Below are 6,483 nucleotides of genomic sequence, written 5' to 3' on the forward strand. Positions count from 1 at the left end.
GGACTAAATATCATATCATCGAGAGTTCGCATGCTGTGGCTTAAACGGGACAACTCCGTTTAACTCCTATGATATAAGTTTACTACGATCAGTAAAAAATTGTGCGTCATTATATATAGAACAAATTAAAACGATATTTACTTGCGTAAATGAAAGTTAAGTGAGTTGAGAGTAACCAAATGCTGATGAAAAAGTAAGTTTTATTTATTATATTTTATTTATGTGACATCATTTAGGTGAACGTAGCCTGACTACAATATATTATAATAATTTTTCTGTTTCAGTTATAAACCAACGATTGTAATCAATGCATGGAAATTACTAGGGTTTTGAGGTACGTAAATCATGTTCGTCATTTGTTGAAATACCAAAAAACTTTATTTTATTTTTTTTCACTTTTAGTTGAGTTGGCTGAAACAATAAAAAATTGACAAATTAAAATTAAAACCATTTGATTACCTACTTATTACTTGATTAGTTTTAAACAAGTGTATTGTATAAAAAAGATATTTCTTGCAAAAAAATTGAGAGTAGGATCTTCACTGTCATATTGTTTATTAATCTAGTGAAAAACCGTTGCATTTATGATATTTTTGAAAACAATATCAACATAAGCTATAAACCAGAGAATTTTTCTTTTTGGTGGGATTTGTATTTATGATATGCCTAATATTTATTTAAGCTGACAATTAGTCTGCAACAATAGTTATATCTATACTGATGTGAGTGTTTACTATTATTGGTAGCATTTGAAACTTGAGCTCTATTCTTACAGTACAATTTGTTAACTTATATTTCCGTTAGATTTATATTTTAAAAATTATTTGTTTGATTTCATTTATTGTTTTCATTATTCTTTTTTATTGTTGTGCTACTGGTAATAAAACGAGCTTTATTATAACGAGGTAAGCGCAAACATCATGTACTTATGCATATGCACTGACTGTATGCGTAAGTTATTAAGGAAATGATTGTTTTACTAACAATTTTACGAGTATTTATGACTGAAAACTACAAAGTTAAGAAATTTTAGTGGCTACAAAATCTATTCGTATTTTAAAACTTTTAAAAAAATACAGACGTACAATAAAATGTGCCGTTCCAGGACTAAATGACGACAGGCTATACTTGAAAAAAAAAAAAAAAGAAAGGAGAATTTTTAAAAGAAAAAATGATGACCTACCGCAATAATTTGTAGTTGTGTTATTTTAATACATTCATGTAATTTCCAAAAAACTTTCATCAGTGTAACTTCTAAAATCTTTTAATATTATGTTTTCTTATTTACAATCACTCATTTTTCCAGAAAATGTCGAAAATTTTTTCAAACACGGTTAATGATATCATTTAATATTAGAATATCTCCAGACAATTTATTGTTTTTATTCAGCAAAAATACGGTTTTTTCAACACTTCGATACTTAGGCATATCATTAAACCACCTGGCTAAAGCCTGGGATAAGGTTCGATGAAAAAAATCACAATGGCTTGTCAACTCAATGATTAGGACACAGCTCGATTCTTTTTCTCTTCACGCAATGCAACTCAACATTTACGATTTGTTTGAAATATGAGTTATTATTAAATATGAATTTGGATAAACGACGGAGATTAAAAAGTTATAATGTAATTTTACGTTACAATTAGTTTACCAACCATTTTTCTCGTCCTTCGGATTTTGCTGTCGAGCTTGTACAATTTCATACACACATGGGGTATGGCTGACGGTAGTGTATTTGCGACAGCTTTGGCACCACGTGGAATCTAAGCATAAATTGATTAATATTACTATGATAAATGCACTTTTGAATTTTCAGTAACAATCTATTCTAATGATTCTCACATGTAGTTAAAGTTTTGATGGCATGTTAAAAATATGTAACATATTTTATCAAGCGATATATAGTTTTCTTTTGTTTATAGCTTTTTCGAAATCCAATCAATATGTACCTGTGATTATTTGCTTCATGGAATAAACCGATAAAATTGCTATGTTGATTAGAATACAATTATTGTATAAGTGAAGGAATCCATACAAAAGATAACGACTTATTTATTCAATGTCAAATAAAAGAATCACATACTTAAAAAAAAAAATTTTTGGAAATTTTGAAGCAATTTTCGTTAGTTTCTGTATAAGAACCCTTTCGTAAAAGAAAATGGTAAAGTAAAATTATTTAAATATTTTATTGTAATCTATAGTCTGGTCTTTTTACACGAAAGTAAAAGACGCATATAAAAAAAGTTATTGAGAAAAAACTGGATTTTTTTTTAACGCAACCGTAAAAATGCTGGAAAAATTCTTTCTGATAACAACTGTTCTAATGCACACTATCAGCTTAGATACTAAACCCGAAGCTACCGACGAAATTTTAGACAATTCGTATGATAATTACTTGAGTTAGTCGAAAAACTTGACTATATACAGACACACACTTATACACCTTGAGAGCAACTCAGATCACCCTCCCACTAGGTTCACAGTTTATTGTATATAAAAAAATTAGCGATTTATAAGTATTTGCTCTTTTTGTTTTAAGGCACTCCTATACATTAGTCGTGCCTTAAAATTATAGATTGTATACAAGTTGTTTTAATAGAATTTTATAGAACGTAGCGTTTTTTTATGCTTAATAACCAATGGTGTGTAATATAAAATGTTTTTTTGAATAATTAAGAAGAATTCACTTATTTCATAGTACAATATAAAAGTTAAAAAAAACATCAATATTACTGTAAAGCAATGTGTTGTAACCTGTAAGCTTAATTACTTTCATACAGTTATTGACGTATATCTTATTTTCTTATTTAAAATTTTATTTACTTAATTTTAATATGACGCAAAATATGAGTATGTGATAATAAATAAGATGATAGAAGCGTGCAGTGATGAAATAAACGTTATTTACATAAAAACAAATTTATTTGGGTTATGGATGAATATAAATCATAAAGGTAATTACTTTTCATGGTGGTGTTGTATTGGTTTTGGTTAGACATTGCAGATATTGAGGAATTTCTGCCAAGTACACTATTACAAGATGTTACAAGATGTTACTCGATCAGCTAACACTTCTAGATACAATGTCGATGGCTTGTCACACGACAGTGTTTTTTCCACTGCCTATCTACTTCAGAGCCTTAAGGCTTGAACACATGTAAATACATTTTAGAAATTAAAAGATGATTAGTGCTTTTCAAATGAGTAGCACATTTTGGCCGTCGTAAAAACAGAGAACTTATTGAACGACACGTTACTTATTAAAATTTAAATTACCTTCAATACTTAAAAATTAAATTCCTTCTGTCTTTTTTGATAGCTTAAAATAATTTTTTTTCTGGATAACGTGTTTTGCACTTTTTAATTATTGAATGCATACAAAAATAGTGTCTTTCTCAATACTAGCACTAAAAATGTATTGATTTTATTTGAAACATTTTTCTCCTGATTCAAACCTCTTGGGAATGACATGCATGATTTAATTTACTTTACACTAAAAGGTGACCTATAACTGATGCTCTGTACAATACTTATTAAAAAATCAGATTTATCATGATTTATTCAAACCTTGAGAGCTGAAAAGATGAAAATCAGAATCTTATACGTTGAAAAAACCTTCAAACCTTTCAAGAAAAGCTCACTCTACATTTCTTCTATTTTACATTAAAAAAACCCACATTTTTCCAAAATGACATTAACCAGCTTATAGTCTTGTACCAGACTCTACCCAATGCTGTGACCACTAATGATATCAATCGCTGGTTCAAGGTGGTATTAGAGTAAAAAGGAGTCGATAGAAGCTTTACAGGCCAGTCGACTAAGTATGTCTTGACACCCAAGGCACTGTGGTCGTGGGAAGTAATCAATAGCACAGCAAGGTGGTCTGAAGAATCCAGCTCTTTCTGTAAGTTCTGCTTTTAGCCTAAACCTTACGGGTAACTTACAGCTACTATACTGGTAAGCTTAATCGACTCTGCAGTCCCAGGGTCTGATTTAATCCTTTAACATAAAGGATCGTCTTCAAGAATTTGTGGTCAAGCTGGACACAAAAATTTGATGGAAATGTGACAAACTGCTCCACCTCAGGTGGAGTGTTGGTCAATTCTGGAACTCAATATTGTATATCAAAGCTCTGAATCAGATCCCAGTGTTGAAATCTTGTTCAAAGTAAGCCCAGACATGTCATTCCCATTTAAAAATAATATTTAAAAAATTATAATAAAAGTTGGATAACTATTAGACCAAGCATTTGTCAGGTAAGTTCGAGAACAATGAAAAACCAATTAATGAGGTCAATTCAACGGCTTCGATCGTTTTTCTGTTACCATTAATCATCCATCGCATTCTAAAACTTCGCCAGCACAGCTGGAGCAGATGCTATAAATTAGAAACTGCGACGATAAAGTTTTGTCGCCTGTGGTGGCCAAGTATAATTGCCAAAGTGCTTGTAGAGCATTTGCTTGCCAGTGCTTCCCTTGGAATACTTTTTCATCCGTAATAAATTTTCCACGTCACCTCATTGTATTTATTTAGTTTACAGTTGAAAACTCCGTTTTTTCGTACGTGAATTTAAAACTGTGTAAAAAAGAAGGTAACGGTTAGGAAAATAGACAGTAAATATTATGAATTTACTAATATCTCAATGTATAATATTGAACGTTGTAGTTGTGAGATTTATTGGAAATTTAAAAATTTTGTTTAGCATTTCATCGATTAATAAATATCAAAGTTATCTGAGAAAACTTCTTCAATTTTTATTGTAAGTAATTAGTATTAATAGAGAAATTAATTTTGAATACGAATAATTTTTTTAACACTGTGTACTTCATCCAATTCTCTTTACCCACATAGTACGCGTGAATTTATTGACCTCGCACGAGCACGCAGAGTACATTTTTGCGCACTTGTAAACGAGTGTACAAATTAGGTGATTCTCGCAGGAGTATTATGGATTCAACATTGCAACTTTTTTTTTTATTCAACAAAAGTTTAGTATAAAAACTTTTTAAGAAATCTCTGCTTGTGAAACTGTTATTTTATATATATGTACGTATAGTTTGTCGAGAAATTATTTATCAACCATCTTCATGACACAACCTTCTTGGATTTACGGTACTTATTTCCTAAATCATGAGTGTACAAAAAGTTGCGAAATTCTCAGCAGAAGTAATATAAGAATAATTCCAGATTGATGGACATGAAAAAAATTTGGAGTAATGAATACACAAAAAAAATTAGTAGCTTATGCACAAGTAAAATCTTTTATCTTAATGGCTCTCAAACCATGTAGGGGCAGTAGATTCTGGATAATTCTTCATTCAGTGAACCAACGTACTTTTATGTTCGACCAAACCTGCTATTCTATCATTTTGTGGAATAAATATACTTAACGGAGGTACAGTAGACTCCTGGCTCCCAATAAAGTACGGATGCTAATGCAATTGAGCCCAAAATTGTCCAACAAAGTTGATTTAAAACTATGCGAAAATCAACTAATTAGGCCGTAAATCCAATACAACACGGGTATACTCTCCCAGCTCCCAACTATGATTAATGAGCCCGGCACTTATCATGGTAATTTTAACTCGTGCCAATGGCGTCGATTCTCCCCTCGCAAACTTTGAAAGTCAGCCCGACATAAGTTTACCAGAGTCTCCGAACGCAGCGCGCCTTATTTAGCTGCCGCTACTCCAACTTCTACCTGAACAACTTACTTACACGCTACAAGTTTGCCTCTATCTGGAGGATTCATCGCGAGAAATAATCCGTTTAAGTAAATATGGCGCCTCGCAGAAAACCAGCTAATTAGCATGTACGCCTAAGCAACCCGGGACACCCCGACGATAATACCTCGTGTTCTCCCCCTTCCGATTCGCCGACAAAGCTCCATGCGATTCGAGAGAGGGGAGAAAACGTTGTTGCCCCCCAGTTGTAAAATTCAGTTGGAATAAACAAATCCTCCCAACCCGCGCTCTCTTTCGGGAGGTCGTTCCTTAAAACCCAACCAACCAGCGCCCAGTCGGAGGCGAAACTTGGCCGGTTTCGGTTATTTTTCATCCCCCGCAGCTGCAGAGCCAACTCGCTGCCCCGCTTTGGAAACTTCCCGCGAGATATATTTAAACGCGAAATTCCTTAATTCCCATATTACCACTCGATCCCCCTCAGGAAAAAAGAACCAAAACTTGGGGGTTGGAGGAAGGGAAACGGTTGGCGCAAGTTTCGACGGCCGGCTGTCAAAACAATGTCATTTTTCACGCGGGTTATGAGCGGCCCATTCGAGAGAGAGAGAGAGAGAGAGAGCCCCTGCACTACTTCCGAGCGTCAGTTGACTTTCTTCCGGCTGCACTTTGCCACTCGGCGAATAAAACGATTTGCATTTTCTACGATCGCGATAAACTCGGCTCCGCTGTTTTACACCCTTACGGCGTTTTTCCACGTGTGTGTATATATGCTTGTGAAAAGGGTCCAAACGCGTGGGGCGT

At 33.2% G+C, this 6,483-nt stretch overlaps 1 long non-coding RNA gene across 1 annotated transcript; it reads right to left on the bottom strand.

Moving 5' to 3' along the window:
• Positions 1-230: 230 nt before the first annotated feature.
• LOC149375594 (uncharacterized) lies at positions 231-3,054 on the bottom strand. The gene is made up of 3 exons (XR_016293715.1): positions 2,964-3,054; positions 1,657-1,764; positions 231-411 (listed from the first exon to the last, which is right to left on the bottom strand). It is a non-coding gene; the product is annotated as an uncharacterized LOC149375594 (long non-coding RNA).
• Between the last annotated feature and the right edge of the window lie 3,429 nt (positions 3,055-6,483).

The sequence above is a fragment of the Copidosoma floridanum genome, unplaced genomic scaffold, assembly GCF_036245765.1.
Source record: "Copidosoma floridanum isolate Cflo_tuat_1 unplaced genomic scaffold, Cflo_Japanese_pri ptg000006l, whole genome shotgun sequence".
NCBI lineage: Eukaryota > Metazoa > Arthropoda > Insecta > Hymenoptera > Encyrtidae > Copidosoma > Copidosoma floridanum.